The sequence below is a fragment of the Neovison vison genome, chromosome 12, assembly GCF_020171115.1.
Source record: "Neovison vison isolate M4711 chromosome 12, ASM_NN_V1, whole genome shotgun sequence".
Lineage (NCBI taxonomy): Eukaryota > Metazoa > Chordata > Mammalia > Carnivora > Mustelidae > Neogale > Neogale vison.
This window is the reverse complement of record NC_058102.1, coordinates 139,109,183-139,128,167: the sequence shown is the minus strand read 5'-3', so window position 1 is coordinate 139,128,167 and position 18,985 is coordinate 139,109,183.

The following is an 18,985-nucleotide window of genomic DNA, read 5'->3' as shown; positions in this document are numbered from 1 at the left end:
CATATGGCCTGAATAATCAACTAAAGCAGTACCTACCTAAATTTCTAGGTCATTACCATGTAACCCATTGAAACCATCTGAGTTCAATCATTTATAGTCTAACTTCTAAATGGGTATTTTAGAAGCAGTTAATGTGGCAAAGACATAGATAAGAAAAAATCAACACTGTGGTGCATGTATAGACTTACTAAGAATTAAAATTGAACTTTCAAATTAAATTTGAACTTGAAAGTAATTCATAGCTGTGACTCTCATTGGACTGCCTGTGACAGATACATTCTGAAAGCTCATAAACTGTCACTGAAATTGGGAGAGACAGTCTTTGTCCTGGTCTCCTCAGATCCTGCCTGCTACCATCCTATCAGTTGTCTTCTCCTAGGGTTTCTGGAAAGATCCTTACTTGAATGTCCTTAGAATCTCTGGGCATTTATAAGCATCAGATTCTTAATGCCTAGGGCCTCTTGCTTTCATAAGCACTGCTGCTATAGTTACTGTTGTGTTATTACTATTAATGTCTCTACTTCATCCATCTGTCTCTTGATACTTGGACTGCCTATGAGGATACAATTGTCTCTAGTTAGGATAACCTAAATTATTCTTTTAATCTTTCACACTTTGCTTTTGGTACACTTCATCAATCAGTGATAGTTCCCATTTCCCCGCATTGAATTAATGCTTCTTGTGATCCCATTTAAATCTTCTTTCTCAAGGCTTTGCCTGCCATTTGATCAGTTGGCATCATCAAAGTCAAGTTTAGAATTTTCAGTCCTTAGTATGTGGTATGTCTCTTGACAGTGATTCTCCAGTTATTGAACATGAAGTGGTAATAGTAAACAAAAGTGAACCGGGTATGACAGCACCAACATAACCGTTATTGAGACAATTAATAAAAATCACATAAATAAACCTGCTAATCTTAAAACACACACACACACACACACACACACACACATACACACTTAGGTTTCTTTTGTGGTGGAACCAAGATTCTTTGATACAGTGATTGATTTATGTAAAACTTGTAAAACCTAAGAACCACAGCTTCTGGTCACTGAACAACATGGTTTCACTAGACTGTCCACCTTCTTTACCACGATGGTCACATCCCAATGTTTCATTTGTACCTCTGTTGTCATATACTAGAAGGAACAATGTACTCTACTCTATCCTTTTGGTAAGAATGAATACCTCCCAAGAACAATGCTTCTACAAAGTGCCTTTTACCCGGAAACCACATACATTTATCTCTGCTACTTATTGCTGTTTTTTTCCATGCCTCAAACCTCCATGCAGTGGGACAAAGGGTAAAATGACCATGTGAATATGCATTTGAAGAGCTCTCATCATCATAAAAAGTGGACTTTTAAATATTTTGTTTCATGCCTCTGCATTGTTATAACAACACACTACTGAATTACTAATGACAAATAAGTCAACTATTGGCAAGTTTCAGTGAAGCACATTGATATCCTCAAGATCTTTAAATTGTTGGAGAAGAGAGGGGTTTTTTAAACTAAGTAAAACATGACCTAATCTTGTATAAGTAAAGGAAATAAAAAACAAGGAAAAGGAAAGTACAGCAGAGTAGGAGAGCGGTTGGAAGGATCTATAAGGAAGAAATGAATGGTATATACATCCTACAAATGTACAACTTGGTAAAGATGGATTTTTTGAAAGTCCAGTAAATAATTCACCCAATATAAAATTTGATAAATTAATAGAAAAAGAAAGTTTCCTGGTGTTTTACACTGCTGTCTATTACTTGAGAAATAATATGCAAATCCACTCATTCTGTCTCTCTTTCGATTACATCTAACTATGCACTGCCCTTTTGGTTGGAACCTAGTGAAAGAGATAAGTAAATAATCTTAACTAATTGATAAATTTTATAGAGATAAAACATATGTTTTCAAATACTGAGGGTTGAATTTCTAGAAAAAATTTAACTCAAGAAATAGTTTTGAGTGCCTGCAGTGTGCTATTACTGTATTAGGTTCACATATTCTTAGTAAGCAAAATAAGGGTTAACTCTCTTAGGAATAGTAAAATTAAAACATGGCTGGAATAGATATTTATAAAGAGTGTTTGAGCCTCTAAAAATCATGGTGGTTTGTTTGTAGTGATTTGTACAGCAAGAAATAGAAAATTTGTTTTCAAAATTGTTTTTGAATGCTCAATGATAAATTTGAATAAAGCCAACCATCGTGAATCTGCTAAACTCTTCATGAATAACAACAAAGAGGACACTCATGCCTTTCTTAACTTTAATAGTGAAAAACATGTTTCAAATGTTTTATTTGATAATAATTGGAAACCTTGGTATTGAGTAAATTTATATTCTACCATGAGACTTTTATATAGAAAGAATGCAATACATTTTCTAATCCATCATTCAAAGGCTATTTTCATTCATCAACTTGGAGTGTACTTTTTTTTGTACCTTTTTTTTTAACATCATATTATTGGTAAGAAAAGGTAGAGAATAGGAAAACCTCTTGAAATTGTGTATGTGTTTTTCTACTTTCTGATTGTTCACCAAATAGGATCATTCTTCGAGGTGGTAGGGGGAAGCTAACAATTTCTGTTTTGTTTCCTTCCTATGATAGATTGAATGTTTGTGTCCCCTCAAAACTCACATGTTAAAATTCTAAACTCCAAGATGATGGTAGTAGGAGGTGGGACCTTTGGGAGATATTAGGAGAACAGAGCCCTCGTGAATAGGATTATTGCCATTATAAAAGGGGCTCCACAGAGCTCCCTTACCCCTTCTACCATGTGAGGACCCAGTGAAAAGACTGCCACCTATCAGCAGGAAGTGGGCTGTCATCACACACAAATCTGCCAAAGCCTTGATCTTGGACTTCCCAGCCTCCAGAACTGTGAGAAATAAATTTCTGTTGCTTATGAGCCACCCAGTCTATGGTATCCTGGTCATAGCCTGAATGGACTAAGACATTTTCTCATTCATATATATGTAGTAAAAAAAAAAAAAAGAAGGTCAACACAGATAATAAATTGAAGAATTCAATCCTGCTGACTGACAATGTGGTATTAAAAGAAAACCAAGTATTTGGGTGATATTTTAGCAATTCTATATCGGAAACCAGAAGATGGGAGCCTTTTTGACTAAACCTTCTGTCATGTCACAGCTTTAAGAATGGCTCCATCTCTGCATCCCCTGATCTCACAGTGGATGGTAACCACAAAGAGATCTCTGCTCATAAGCAAATCACTGATTACATGGAAATATCTAGAAAAGGAGAAAAACTTTTCTTCCATTTGCCCTGAAGGAGGAATCCTCTTGGATTATCAAGAATGGAATGAACCAGTTGACTTATGAAAACTTTTGTGGGAGCCAAAAGAAAATTCCTATTCTGGTTGAGGACACAAATAAATAATGGTTACAATGGTTTATTTACTGCCAACTGCTTATCTAGTGTTTTGTGCCCTTGTTTTTCATTCTGCAATCACATTTCAAGTCAAATTTTATTATCATCATATTAGAGATGAACAAAATAAGATTTGAAAAGGTGAAATGACATTCCCAAAGACAAACATTTAGTAATTTCTGAAGCTGGAATTCTAACACTGAGTTCCATGTCAGAAGATAAAAACCCTTCCTTGTATTACACTGCTAATGGATGGGTTCCTGGCTTAACCCAACCTGGAAAAGGCCATCGTCACTAAAAGGGCTTTACAGCTTAAAACAAGGTAAATTTAATGGAAAAAAAAGTTGAAGAAAAATGTACTATTAGCAGATTCACTAAAATCTAAATATATACATCAATGTTTATAAAATTACCATTGAGAGTTAATCAAAATGCATAAGCTACAAATGCCCCTAGTTTGAAGTTCACTCTTCCTAGATGCTAATATAAGGCCCTAGTAGTGCTTTAATTTTCTTTTAAGATATGTTATATATGTAACTAATAAAGCTTTAAAAGACTTTGTCTTTAAATGTGATATGAATTTTTAATGATAGAAATCAGAAATGATGCTTGCCTCTTTGGCTAACTCATTCTTTTTTACATTCATTTCTCAAAACATTCTTTGGTATTTCATGACTACTATGGTTGGTTTTTCTCTTATGCAAATGAGAACTATAATGAGTATATTGAGTAAGAATAATTTGTAAGACTTGTAAGATTCTGTTAAGAAAGTTTAATGTTGAAACATAAAAAAAAAATCAATTGCATCCCAATCTTTTACCCAATGAAATATTAAAAGTCCAACTTAAAGATATAAATATTTCCCATGATTAATCCTCCAGAATCTGGATATATGGGAAATAAATACTGTTTAGATAACAAGTAAATTATGAAAACTGTCATAATTTGGATAATTGATCCTAAATAAAGGGAAAACCTCCAGATGACTCAAATTTTATTTTAAAATCTGAATTCTTTGGCAGTAACTAATATATGATTCTAGTCTCATATTGATTGGAAGGATACTAAATTTCTTTTTTTTCTATAGACACACGTTAATATTTAGTTTGTAAATGACATGACTTACTCATGCAAAAAAAGGGGGGATATCTTTAAAAATAGCTTAATATTTCCTGAAATTTAAATAGAGGACTGTGGTTGCACTCAGGAAAAACCAGAAGTACAAATGATATTGAACTCTGTCTTCTTATCTGTATTTCTGTTCTCTGTTTTTCTTTATCTCCCTCCTTCCCCCACCCCTTATTAAAGACAGGCTACCTTCTTTGTCTAGTCTATATGACAAGACTCAGGATGACCTGTAACATCCAAGCTGTTCTTCTTATAGACACCATCTGGGTTCTCAATACACCTACCTCCTGGAAGGGTTGAGCTTCAGCCAGCATGAGCCAGACACCCTCTTCTGAACCAAACAGCTGTGTCTCAGTGTGCACAGGGTTATGTGTACAAAAGAGATCACAGTGGTGCTTATATCGATGGAAGCTGTAAATCCCCAAACCAAGGCATAGACCTCTGGAAATAAAATCTCATAAATGTCACTATTCTATAAATTTAAATTGCTTCTACATTGTCAACCAGGGATAGTCATCACATTAACTTATCTTTCTGTTCTTCCAGACCTTAAAAGGTAGAGGCCAGTGCTACTTGACTCATCAGAAATCAACAATCAGTTTCCGATGAACACTGCTGGGTTCAGTTGTTTTCAGAGTTTGGACTCATGAAGCATTCCAACTGTACTTGGCATGAGTTATTGAGTACACATAGGGGAGCTGCCAAAATGTGCAGAGTGTCTTTGGCAGAAGAAAAAAACAGATGGTCCCATCAAATGGATCACGTTCGTGGGCATTAAATTAGATTCGAAGAGAAAAGAGTGATATTTACCTGGGGAATATATTTTAAAGGGTTAAGTAGCTCAGTTATCATTAAGCTTGAACATAAAGCTTCAAGAAACTGATTATGAATTTTAGAATATAGGCCAGATTCCAGATACTGAAATCATGGCAGGAAAGGATGTTTCATGACCGAGCTGCCGGGGGCTAGGAAGTGGTTGACAGGTGACACTGGCAAAGAGAGTCAGATATGAGCAGAGCCAGTGTGAATAAAAACATCAGTGTGAATGGCCACAAGACGAGAGCAGAATTCCTAGGACCTAAGGTATGCAAGCAACATTATGGGTTTCCATCAAACTTTCTAGAGATTTTAGAATATAAAGGAAACTTGCAAACTAACTCTAAGTGCGATAAGAAAACAGAGGTCAAGGGAGGGAAGAGTTTAGCACCAGGTTTCCTAATGATATGGACAGTGTTCTTCTGTCCATTATTGAACAGAAACTTCGAGTTGATAATCAAAAAGGGAGATAAGCTGCTCAGAAACACTGTCTCCATATAAATTCATCCAGGAGTGCTTTGTCTAATAACCACTTTGCTTCTGGCATGCCTTTCCTATTTTCATAATGAATGTAATGAGAGTCATAAATGAAGGAGCACTGTTGTGAATCTTGGGACAGGCCGCAGCCAAAAATTCCATTTATGGTCTAATGAAGTTGGTAGAAACTAACGTGTGGGTGGTCACTTAAAGAAACACAGTGACCTGAACATTAAAGGACAGGCTTACAAAAACTTCCTGATGTTGATATATCAGATGAGACAAAAATAGCTGTTGACATCCACACTTTGCCTTCAGTCATTCTGGAAAGTAATCACCCAGCCCAGGGCTGCGTTTCCCAGTTGCCCTTGCATTATATGCAGAAGGGGAACAGAAATGATGTAGGCATGCTGCCTCTGGCCCAAGAGGGTTAAGAAATGCTTTATTTTCTCTACACTCTTTCCCCTTATCCCTTGGCAAGAAGCAGAGGACTCTCCAGCCTTGAAGGCCAGTAGGGAACTCCAAGTAGGAAAAAGTGTAGGTAACCTTCTCCACCATCATAGCACAGTGGAAAGTTTTCCGCAGTCCACAGACGTATTTGCTGTTACTTGAGCAAGAAATAAACCTCAGCAGGGTTGAACAATTGAAAGTTTGGGGATTGTTTGTTAAAGCAGTTGAAATTATCCCAATTAATATAACAGACTGTGTCCTTATGTGGATGCCATGTTGGATACATCTGAAAATGCATGATAATAGACTGCATTCCTAAAGGGATATAACTGAGTGAAGTCGGTCTATTAGAAATGCATAATGTGCCAGAATTACAGGCCCAAACATCTTTTTAATACCACCAGCATTTCTTTTAGAGTTTCCAAGCTGATCTGTCTCTGTATAACAGAAGATAAAGTTTTATGCTAAAATAATCACTTTATAATTTGATGCTATGGCTTGAGTCAAAGAATATTGTTGCAGTGAGATTTTCACAGAACTACTGGGAATTAAAAAGGCTGCAATTTCTAACATGCTTTTTCAAGTCATCTCCTTTGGGCCCAAACAGCCTAATTTGTTTGTGCCAACAGACAAAAATTTGTCTGTGCCAAAGACGATGACCAAGGTACTTAAATATCCCAGCGAGTGAAGCACAACCTTAAGGGATGTTAATATAACATAAGACGTATAGAATATCAGGACAGGACCCTAGGAGTCATCTTGCCCGATTTCTTCATTTCTCATAGGAGAAAACTGGCTTTACTTTTTAATGTCACTCAGCAAACAACACCTTAAAAATTCTGAGACCTCTGACTTTTACTATAATCCCTTTACTACAATCCTAGAAAACTAGGATTCATGATGTATTCCTGTTTTTTTTTAGGCGTCTCTTCTCTCCTTTGAATCCTAAACTGTTTTCTTCTACTGATTTATGTATACAGAGGACTTAAGCACGCCCAACATTGAGATCTTCTCTGAGGATATAAGCTTTACATAGCAATGTTCACTTCTTTGAGCAATGTTCACTTCTTTGAGTCTTCAAAACACTTCTATAGACCTATTAACTTTCCTTGCCACTAAATATTCCTGTGAATAATGTAGAAGCATGGCTTTAAAATCCATATTATAAACAAGAAAAAATTTAATGGTAACACAAGAATGTTGGAGGTACTTCTGCCTGTTTCTTCAAAAGCATTGTCAGAGAGATGGGTGATTTGCATAGCATTTCCCAGTGGGGAATTGGCACTAAAACCTAAAATTATTGATTGTATGTCTTGTACTCAGTGTCTCAAGTTGAAAGGACACCAGCTACTTGTATACCAACTCTAGTGTGAAGGATTTTTTTTTTTTTTTTGGTAAATGGAGTAGCATAGGGAATTGGTAATATCAGCTTTGCATTGAAGGCTTATAATTAGTTGTAGAGAAGAAAATATTCAGTTCTGTTTTACTTCTAAGGCGAAAGATATCAAATTCTTGCCAACATGATCATAAGAAGTAAGAGCTGTGCTTTCTTCATCCTGATTGCTTTTCCCATCATTTTTTTTTTAATTTTTTTTTTTAAGATTTTATTTTATTTATTTGAGAGAGAGAGACAGTGAGAGAGAGCATGAGCGAGGAGAAGGTCAGAGGGAGAAGCAGACTCCCCATGGAGCTGGGAGCCTGATGTGGGACTCGATCCAGGGACTCCAGGATCACGCCCTGAGCCGGAGGCAGTCGTTTAACCAACTGCGCCACCCAGGCGTCCCTTCCCATCATTTTTTAAACGATTATACAAAGATAACCACCGTGCTAATGCATTAAAATCTGGAGAATTTTGTTTACCAAAGAAAAAAATCTGCAGTGAATTTTACACCAGATATTTTTATAGTATAGACATTGTATGACACCCTTCATTACCACATGCATGGCAGGAAAAATTACTCCATTGGCAAAACACTCTAAGATAATAAAGATTTATAATCTCAATTATTGATCAGTAAAATAACAGCAGTATCATTCTCTGCCAAGAAAAATTGTGTGAAGGGGAAGAAGCCCACAGAAAAGAAACTCCAAGGATGAGAATTATACAAAATACAATCAGGTCTTCTTCTCTATACAAATAAAGAAAAAAAGATCATAATTAGGCAAGAAACATAAATTCACATTATCTATTGTGTAAGTTGAGTTACTGAAGAGAAAAATAAGTCCTTAGATATACCAAAACTTGTACAGCTCTTTGTGTGTCTATGTATGTATCACATGTAGTGATTCTTGGTCTAAAAAGTGGTTAGATAAAAATTTCCACTCATTCTGCCATTAGGAGAATCACTTCAGGTTCACACATACTGAAATTACACTCTTAACTTTAAATAACAGGATGAGAGACCAATGAAAATTACAAAACAATATTAAATAATCGTATAAACAGAAACTATTATAAATTATCATTAGAATTCTGATTATTTTATAAAATCTAGTTCTAAAATTCTCTAAGCTTTTATCCAAACTTTAAACATTTATTTAAATTACTAAGTGCTATTTTCACCATATTTATGGAAAAAGACACTATAAGATAAAAGTGTCAGTGTCAGTAATTAACTCACTCAAGTTTCGGGTGTATCTAACTATCATTCATTGCCAGACCCAGTCATCTTCTGTTTTAGAAATTTGTTAAAGAAATCACCCAAGAAGTAACGATTTATAAACAATAATTAATAAAGATTAGAAATTAGAACATGTAATATAAGGGAATATGTAATAGTATTATATGTATTACAATTTTAGTTCTAATATTTTTAGGCTTTTAAAAGTTATTTTATGTACATGGTAAAAAATTTAAAATAGTAAAAAAAAGAGGGGGTAGTTACATGGTGAAATATTAGTTTCATTGTCACTCCCACCTCCCAATTAACCTCTCTAGAGGCAACTACATTTATCATTCCAGATACATTTTACTTAGGTACCATAGTTATGTGTACATCTTTACCTTTAGTTTTTTTTTTTTTTTCCAATTTATTTATTTTCAGAAAAACAGTATTCATTATTTTTTCACCACACCCAGTGCTCCATGCAAGCCGTGCCCTCTATAATACCCACCACCTGGTTCCCCCAACCTCCCACCCGTCCACCACTTCACTCCCCTCAGATTGTTTTTCAGAGTCCATAGTCTCTCATGGTTCACCACCCCTTCCAATTTACCCAAAAGCACATACCCTCCCCAATGTCCATATCCCTACCCCCCTTCTCCCAACCCCCCTCCCCCCAGCAACCCACAGTTTGTTTCGTGAGATTAAGAGTCACTTATGGTTTGTCTCCCTCCCTATCCCATCTTGTTTCATGGATTCTTCTCCTATAAATGATTGCAAACCTTTCATACTGACTATTCATAGACTGCTTTTTCCTTTTAACAAAGTATCTTGAAAATCATTCAGTATAAATACATGTAAAGGTTGCTCACTCCTCTTTTTAATTTTTTTGAAGTATAACATGCATAAGAAAAACTAAAAAAAAATCATCAATAAACAACTTGATGAATTTTCAAAAACTGAACACCGCCCAGGAACTTGCACATAAATCAGGAACCAGAATTCAACAGCAGTCAAGAAACCTTCTCTGTGGCCTCCTATAGTCACAACCCACAAAGGGTTACTGCTACCCTAACTTCAAATGCCATAGATGAGTTTTGTCCATGTTTGAACTTTATGAAATTAAATTAATATAGTGTATCCACTAGCTATTCCAACAATAATGCTGGATTATGAACCATCCGAAAATTCAGTGACTTAGAAAACCAAATAATTATTCTCATTATTAATTGGTTTGGGGATATGTTGGATTTCAGACATTTTTGCTCATATTTTTGATATAGAATAGTTATATCAGGCTCAATGAACTTTTTCAGTCAAGGGTCAGGTGGTAAATATTTTAGGCTTTGGAAGCCATAAGGGACATTCTCAATTATGCCATCATAGTATTAAAACAAGATATAATACATGTATAAATGGATGTGGCTGAGTACCAATAAAACTTTATTAATCAAAATAGGCAGTTGGCCAGCTTTAGCCTACAGGACATAATTTGCCAGTCTTAAGGTGTATTAAGATTTCACGTAACCTCAAAATTTTGGTGGCTTAACACAATGAAAGTTTCATTTCTTCTCACAGGGATAACCAGCCCAGATTAGTGAGAGCAGGAAGTGTGCTTAGGGATCGATTTCACATCAATACTTAAACTATCACCATGGCAATAGGGAGCAAAGATGGCTACTAGCACACTGGCTCAGAGTTACCATTCAGTAATCACCATTCAGTGATGCCCATAACTTTCATTTATATTTCACTGGCCAAAGCAAATCAAATGGATTTGCCACACTTCCGAAAGGGCAGGGAAATGTAATCCTCTTCAATGCATCTATGCAATGTGATAGACATTGGGGGAAGATGCGGGGGGAGATAGGTGGTAGACACACTGGGGGGAAAAAACAACTTGCATACATTTCTGGGTATTGCAAATGTTTGTAACTTATCACGTCACTGCCGTGCAGTCAACATGATCTCCATGCAGCTATGCCTGCTTCATTCTGGTACAGCAGGTGGCCAGCCTCCCACACAAAGACCTTGCTGAGGGGTCTGCTTTATAGCCCCTAGCATTCCTCCAAAGCCACAGAGTCTTCTCAACTGTGCAGAACTAAAATCCCCAAATGTGGGATATAAACACTCTCAGGAGCAACCCATGGTATAATTCTAAAGTGTGTTGTACATGGGCCCTCAGAGAGTTACTAGAAGGCTTGAACCCCAATTACCCATGACCATAATCAGCTATTTAATGCATTTTTTTATTAATCAAATTCTAGAATGGATCACTTGCCAGTCAAAGGGCCTCCATTATATTCTTATCCTATTCATCTTTATGGCATATGTGAAAAAAATATGTATATACATTATGCCTGTGGTAGTAAATTACTGTAAACCTAATGCAGGTGTAGCTCCAGTCACTGCTGATGTGATAGATCATCACAGATTTTGACACTTTGGATTTTTGGCTATTGATACATGAATATCAATTGATGTGGTGAATTATTTTCAGTATAAAGAGGTAAAGAGGAGCAAAGCTATTTGCTTTTACGTGGGGGGAATAACAGTACACATTCACTGTCTTGTACCAAGGCTATGTCAATTCTCCTACTCTCTGTCACAATACTCTCTAAAGAAATTGTGATGGTCTTGTCATTCTGTAAAACATCTTCTTGGCCACTATATTTATCATATTATATTAAAATGCCCTCATGAGCACATCATCAGAATATGGGTACCCTGTAAAGGTAGATAATAGGCCATAGGGCACATACTACAAGAATCATATATTTCCCACTTCATGAGATTCCAATAATTTGAGACATGCTCTGATACCCATCTAAGGAAAAGGGCTAGGTGTTGAACATTTTACCCTTTATCAGGGGAAGAGAGAGATAATACAACAGGTTTGTTGGTTTTCTTTGGATTTTGGAGGCAGCATATAATGTATTCATACCTAGTAGTTGGGTTTGTGTATTGAGTGATTCAAAATGCTGCCAGTTTTATTTGTAGAGAGCAAGAGAGAACTTTGCCACATGTTCAGATGATTTGACTTGCAGATCCAATGGTGCTAGAAGTATCTGTGGTAGATAAGGTACTATGTAAAGCCCCTGGCTAACTCTAACAGGTGAGTCCTGTAGAGAACACTAGGGTTCCAAAGTAAGATATCACCTATGTTTAAAGAAGCAGCTCTTGGCATGCTCCCTGGCCCTAGTAGACAGTGAATGCTTAATCATGGGACATCAGTTGACCAAAACAACCCCTTGCTGTACATGATAAGCTCAGTTTGCTCCGATTCACCAAATTATAAGGTTGGAGCCTGACTTTGAAGATAAATAGCCTTCAGGTAAATAGCTTTCAGGTAAATAGCCTGACTTTGAAGGCTCTGTTCTTGGCCATCTTCTGTCTTTGTACAATTGACCCATAAGTGGAGAAGAAAAGATGACAGAAATGAGGCTATGCATGAGCCCCGTGACTCTTTTCAACAAGGCTCTTCCTCATTCAGGCTCAGCTACCTTTTGCTGTTCTTAAATATCCAACCCTGCTAGCAGCAGAGACCAAATCTGAGCTCTCAATATGGTATCATAATGCAAGGAGATTAGCCAGCACCTTGGGTTAAAATCTGTTACATCGGAACTCTTCTATCCTAGAGTGTCAGTAATTCATTCTTACCAGAACTGACACTTAAGCAGGATATAGATTTTCCTTTTATACTCTCAGTGCATCTGCAAGAACCATCCTGAGAGGGTTTAGAGAATGCCCAGTTACTGACATAGAATCCCACAGAATATAAGCTTAAACTAAATGACCTATTTTATTGCAAAGTCAGTGTGAAAAGGGACATGAGTTTTCATGGATGGATGGATCTATTTCTAAGTTCCCTGTGTTGCTCCATTGATCAATTTTTCTATCCCTGAGCCAATACCCTGCTGTCTACTGCTTAATAACAGGCCTTGATACCTGGTAAAACAACTCTACACAGTTACATGCATCTTTTTCTTTATTATAAATTTCTTGGCAGATTTCGGCCTTTGAGCATGCTATAAATTTGAGAATCAACTTATAAAGTCCCACATAATGTTCTTTTGAAATTTAGATCAAAATTAAGTCTATCAATCAATTTGAGGAAGAATTAAATATAATACTGGGGCTCTCAGTTAATGAATATAAATATATATCTTTATTTAGGTTGTTTTATTAAGTCTCAATAAAAATGTCTTGGTTTTTGTTGTTGTTCTTATCTTGCACAAATTTTGTTTGACTTTCTCTTTAGCCAGCTTCATGTCCAAACACTCTTACTATTGATAATAATTAATAGATTAATTTATATTTTCTTTACAGATAATTATAGGTTCTGTGAACAAAAGAATTTGTTTCTTTCTCATTCTTACATCACTACATCCACTTTCTTTTCAATTTTTAGGATTTAGTGTATCTAATATAAAAGTAAAAAGATATGGTGATAATGGGCATTCCCTAGGAATTTTTTTTAAGGTTTCACCATTAAGAATGATATTTTGTAGGTTATCTTTTATTAGATGTAAGTGCTTTAGTTTTCTAAGAATTTTAAAATGAGACAGGTGAAATGATTTTTACATTTATTAAGATGATTATATAGATGTCTTCTAAAATCTGTTAACATGGTGATTATATTCCTTATATAAATGGTACTTGGTCCTTTTGCAGAGACAGTTTAATCCAGGGAATTGGTTACAAAGGTGAGAGAATAGGCAGAAGCCAATCAGGACAGGGACCATGAGGCACCTGTGCTGAGGAATGCCCAGTGAAGGCTGAGACATTGCAAAGCCAGCCAGTGATGGCTAGAGCCACAGAAGAGTGAGTTGCTACTAGAAATTCCATCCAAAATAAAGTCGGGGAGAAGTGTCCTGGATTTCCCCTTGCTTCTACCCTCATCTCTCTCCTATAGTGCTTCCCGCTGGTTGAACCCAGCCAGAAAACAGCTGATTTAGGAATCCTGGGAACAGAAGTGCAGAGTTTTGCCACCTGTAGAGATCAGTTGATTGCAAAATTCAGTGGTGTTTCAAGTAAATACAGACACCAGAGGGAGTTTGTAACTTTGTCTTTTTAAATACAGTATTGCATTAGGTTACTTTAAGGAGTTTGGGATTTAGGATCGCAGTTGAGATTGGCTTCAAGATTATGCTGGTTGCATGGAATGAGTTGGAGAGTATTCTCACTTTTTACCATTTTCTGGAGGAGATAGAATTAAAGTGGAATGATCTTTTCCATCAATGTTTTATAGAATTCACTGGCAAAAATCATTCAAGCTGAATGACTTTTTTCAGAGATTATTCTTAATATTGATTATATGTCTTTGGTTATGAGGAGCTTGCTATTTCTTCTTGAGCATTCTATAATAATTTATATTTTTCTAATAGTTTGTCTATTTGATCCAAGTTTTCTAATTTAATGGCATTGAGTTGCTCAAAGTATTCTCTGATTATATTTTAAATCTATCTCTAATTATGTCCTTTTTTGTTGCTCATTGTTCATTTATAAGAGGTTATTTTATTTTATTCTTTTGAAGAAAACTACTATTGAATCTTTGAATATCTGTGGTACCTTTAGGTTCTAATCCATTGGTTTCTAATCTTTGGTTTGTTTATTGCCCATTTTATACTTTCTTTGGTTTATTTATCTCCTAAAATAAATATTCATGACTCTCAACTTCCCTCAATTTACTATTTTATTACAGCATTCAACATGTTTTGACTTATAATTTCTTTTGCTCAGTTATAATTTAATTTTACTCAATTCTAATTTTTGTTGTGATTTTTTACTGAAATATGAGTTACTTAGGCATATATTTAATTTGTATACATAGAAATAAATGGAAATCACTATATAATCTTGCAATAGCAGTTTTTTTCAACATGACAAAGTAAAAATATCCTAAAAGAAAAAACTGATAGAATTGAGTACATCAAACTTCTAAGTTGCTTAATAACAAAAAATTTTGTCTATAAAAGAAGTTATCAAAAAAGTTAATACATACAAAATATAAATTTTAATATCTTTAATATATGAAAGTTCTTACAACTTAAAAAGAACAGAAACACACTATCAGAAAATTGGGCAAAACATAAAAAGAGACTACAGACAAGATATATAAATGAACAAGTAAGAAAAAAATCTTATGTAAAAGGCCTAGAATTCAAATTCAAATTCAAGTTCACTCCATTTCATCTATCTATGCAAAAGCCTTTTAAAAATGAAAATACCTAAAGAATTCTCATATGTCAATATTTGAATGTAAACTAGTTTGATTTTTCAGAAGGCAAATTTGATGATATAAATGATATATATCAGAACCTTGAGAACTGTGTACAGCTTTTAAGTCAGTAATCCATTCTTATAAATATAACTTAAGGCAAAAATAATGATAATGAGAAAATATTTTATTGGCAAAAAAAGTCTATCATCATATGTAAAAACAAGATGACAATTTCTGCATACATTTAATATTAAAGCATGTCAAAATACTGGACAACATAAATTTTCTTAAGCGGGGCTCAAGTTTCTGTCTGAATTACTTCATCAACATTTATTGACCACTAGCATGGGCTGAACCTCAAAAGCAGTTTTATTCATTTTTGTGTTATATTTATGGGCCTACTTCATAAGATGCATACAACTTTGCAAACCTCCTATAACCTCCGGGTGAATAGTCTTTTTATTACTTTGTAGTGATCCTCTCTATCCTCAATATGTTTTGTCTTAAAGTATGTTTTTATATAAATATAACTATCCAGTATTTATTTTGGTTTCCATTTTCTTTATGTATCCTATTCCTTCATTGTGCTTTCAGCTTTTTCTTATTGCTGTGGTACATATTGTGAGTGGTACATATATCACTCACAATGGAATAGAGAGGTAACTTGAAATTCACTTGAAAATCTATATTTTTACCAGATGACATTATCACACACAATTGTAAATTTTTACTATAATTGTCATTTTGGAATTCCTTTCATTCCATCGCTTTTTAATTTTCTTTGCTCCACTTTTTGGGGAAGAATAAGATATTGGTTTCAAGAATGGGTTGTGTATCATTCTCTAAACAAGATGGGATCAGGAGGGAGACAAACCATAAGAGACTCCTAATTTCACAAAACAAACTGAGGGTTGAGGGGTTGGGGTTGGGGGAGAGGGTGGTTGGGTTATGGACATTGGGGAGGATATGTGCTATGGTGAGTGCTGTGAAGTATGTAAACTTGGCCATTCACAAACCTGTACCCCTGGGGCTAATAATACATTATATGTTAATAAAAATTAAAAAAAAAAAATAGAATGAGTTGTGTAACCAAGCTGCCTAGTTTTGAATCTGCCACTTATTAGCTTTATGAAATATGTGTTATGTTCTCCTACCTGTAAAAGGAGGATAGTCATAAAGCCATAAAGTTGTGATGACGATTTAGCTTGTTGATATATATAAAGGAGTTAAACGAGCCCAGTTTTAAGAATCACTACTTGAGTATCAGTTACAATTACAATTTTTTTTCGTTTAGGACCTTTTCATTTTGTTTGTTGGCCTATTTTATTTTCTTTATTTTTCCTTTATGATTTGAAATGTAAGTTCCTTATTTTTTCTTTCATTTATTATTAGTATTTGTTTTTGGTGACTACTGTTGAAATATTTTTCATGAATATTTATCTGAATAAAGGTAAAAACAAAAATAAAGACTTTCTAGAAAACAAGACTTGTTTCCAGAAAATAAGATTCTAAGATTTTAACTCTACTCATCTTTCCCCAGACACACATACTACTTTTTTCTAATATTTAAATTTTCACTTTTGATGAAAATCTCAATAGAATCTCAATATGAATGGACATTAATAATATTTTATACAGAGATCACTTCAATTTACATATCTGTTTAAGGTAGTCTTCTATGTTTTAAAATTAATATTCCATTTTCTTCAGACTTACCTTGTTATATTTAAAATATTAAGTGGGTAGGAGAAGAATCCATGAAACAAGATGGGATAGGGAGGGAGACAAACCATAAGTGACTCTTAATCTCACGAAACAAACTGTGGGTTGCTGGGGGGAGGGGGGTTGGAAGAAGGGGGGAAGGTTATGGACATTGGGGAGGGTATGTGCTTTTGGGTAAATTGGAAGGGGAGATGAACCCTGAGAGACTATGGACTCTGAAAAACAGTCTGAGGGGTTTGAAGTGGCGGGGGGGGTGGGAGGTTGGGGTACCAGGTGGTGGGTATTATAGAGGGCACAGCTTGCATGGAGCACTGGGTGTGGTGAAAAAATAATGAATACTGTTTTTCTGAAAATAAATAAATTGGAAAATAAATAAATAAATAAAATATATGCAGTTTTTTCAATTGCCCTTGTTTTATAACTATTCCACCTATTCTCTGTTTTCCACAACTTCTACTATAAATAAACTGTACATACAAAATATGCAATAATGTGCATAGATTTGAGTGTACAGCTCAAGGTTGACAAATATGTATGTCCATGTAACAACCACCCCCCAATTTTTCTTCTCCCCAGAAAGCTTCCTTCACATCTTTGCATTCCATCTCCCCAACCTCACCCCATGTAACCACTGGTCTGTTCTCTATCAGCATGGATTAGTTTGCGCTGTTAGAGAACTTGATATCCACAGAATTAAACTCTATGTATTATTTAATATGTGACTTCTTTTGCTAGATATAATATTTATAAGAGGAATTTATTTCCTGGAGTATATCTTCAGTTCAAGTGTATCTTTCAGTTTTTTTTACTGCTGAGCAGTATTCCATTGTATAAACATGGTTTATCCATCATCTGTAAGCATATTCTTATTTCTAGTTTCTGGTTATTATGAGTAAATCAGTTACTAACATCAAGTACAATTCTTTTGGGGATATATGTTTTCATTTCTCTTGGTTAAACTCTTGAGAATTGCATTACAGAGCAACTGGGTTGGTATATTTTTAAATCATAAGAGATTTTGGATTTCTTTTCATATAACATCCATGTAATGTTAGTTGCTACAGTTATTACAGTTTTATAAATTAATTGAGGGAGTGTTCTAGTCTTTATTTTTGAAACACTTTGTATAAATATGGGCATTATCCACTCAACAGGATTCACCGGTATACCTAGGTCTGGACTTTTCTTTGCAGGTAGATAGAATATTACACATATAATTATTTTCATAACTGATTTTCAGGTCTTCTATCTCCTCTTGTATAAGGTGAGTAGAATTTTTCAACAGATTTGTAAATTTTTATCTGATCTGTTACATGGAATTTTAGACAACATTCTCTTATTCTTATAAGGCCTGAAGAATATATGATATCTTCTCTTTCATTCCTATTATCAGTATTTTTTTTTCTATTTTTTTCTCATCAGCCTTTTCAAATTTATTAACACCTCTTTTATGGCCCCCAATATGGTATATCTGTGACTGTCTCATGTGCACTTGAAAAGAAAGTATATACTTCAGTTACTGGATATGATGTTCTGAGGTCAGATCTTCTATATCCTTATTGATTTCTTGTCTACTTGTTCAAACCATTTTTGAGAGAAGAGTCAAAATTGCTAACTCTAACTTTGAATTGGTCTATTTCTCTCTTTAGTTCTGTCAGTTTTGCTTCATATTTTTTGAAGTTCTGTTACTAGACACATGCACATTTAAGACTATATGTTTTCCTGTTGAGTTTACCCTTCTACCAGTATAAAATTTCCCCCTTTATCTCTGCTAATACTTCATATCTGGAAATCTTAGTTTGATTCAAACTTAGCCTTTATATACTTTCATATTTTCATGGTTGTCACAGATTTAATGTTTACAATGTTTGTCATCCTTTTACTTTAAAACTAGCTGTGGCTTATAATTTAAAGTGAATCTCAAAGAATGCATTTTGTTGGTTCTTACTTTTTATACAGTCTGTTAATCTCTGCTTTTTAATAAAAGTGTTTGATTCATTTACATTTAATGTAGTTATTGACATATGTGGGATTAATTCTGTCATCTTTCTACTTCTTTTCTACCTGCCCCATCTGTTGTTGTCCTATTGCTTCTTTTTTCCATGTCTTCTTTTTGGTTAAATAAATATATATTTTTATTTTCTTGCCTATTCTACTATCTAGAAGGCATGCAAGAA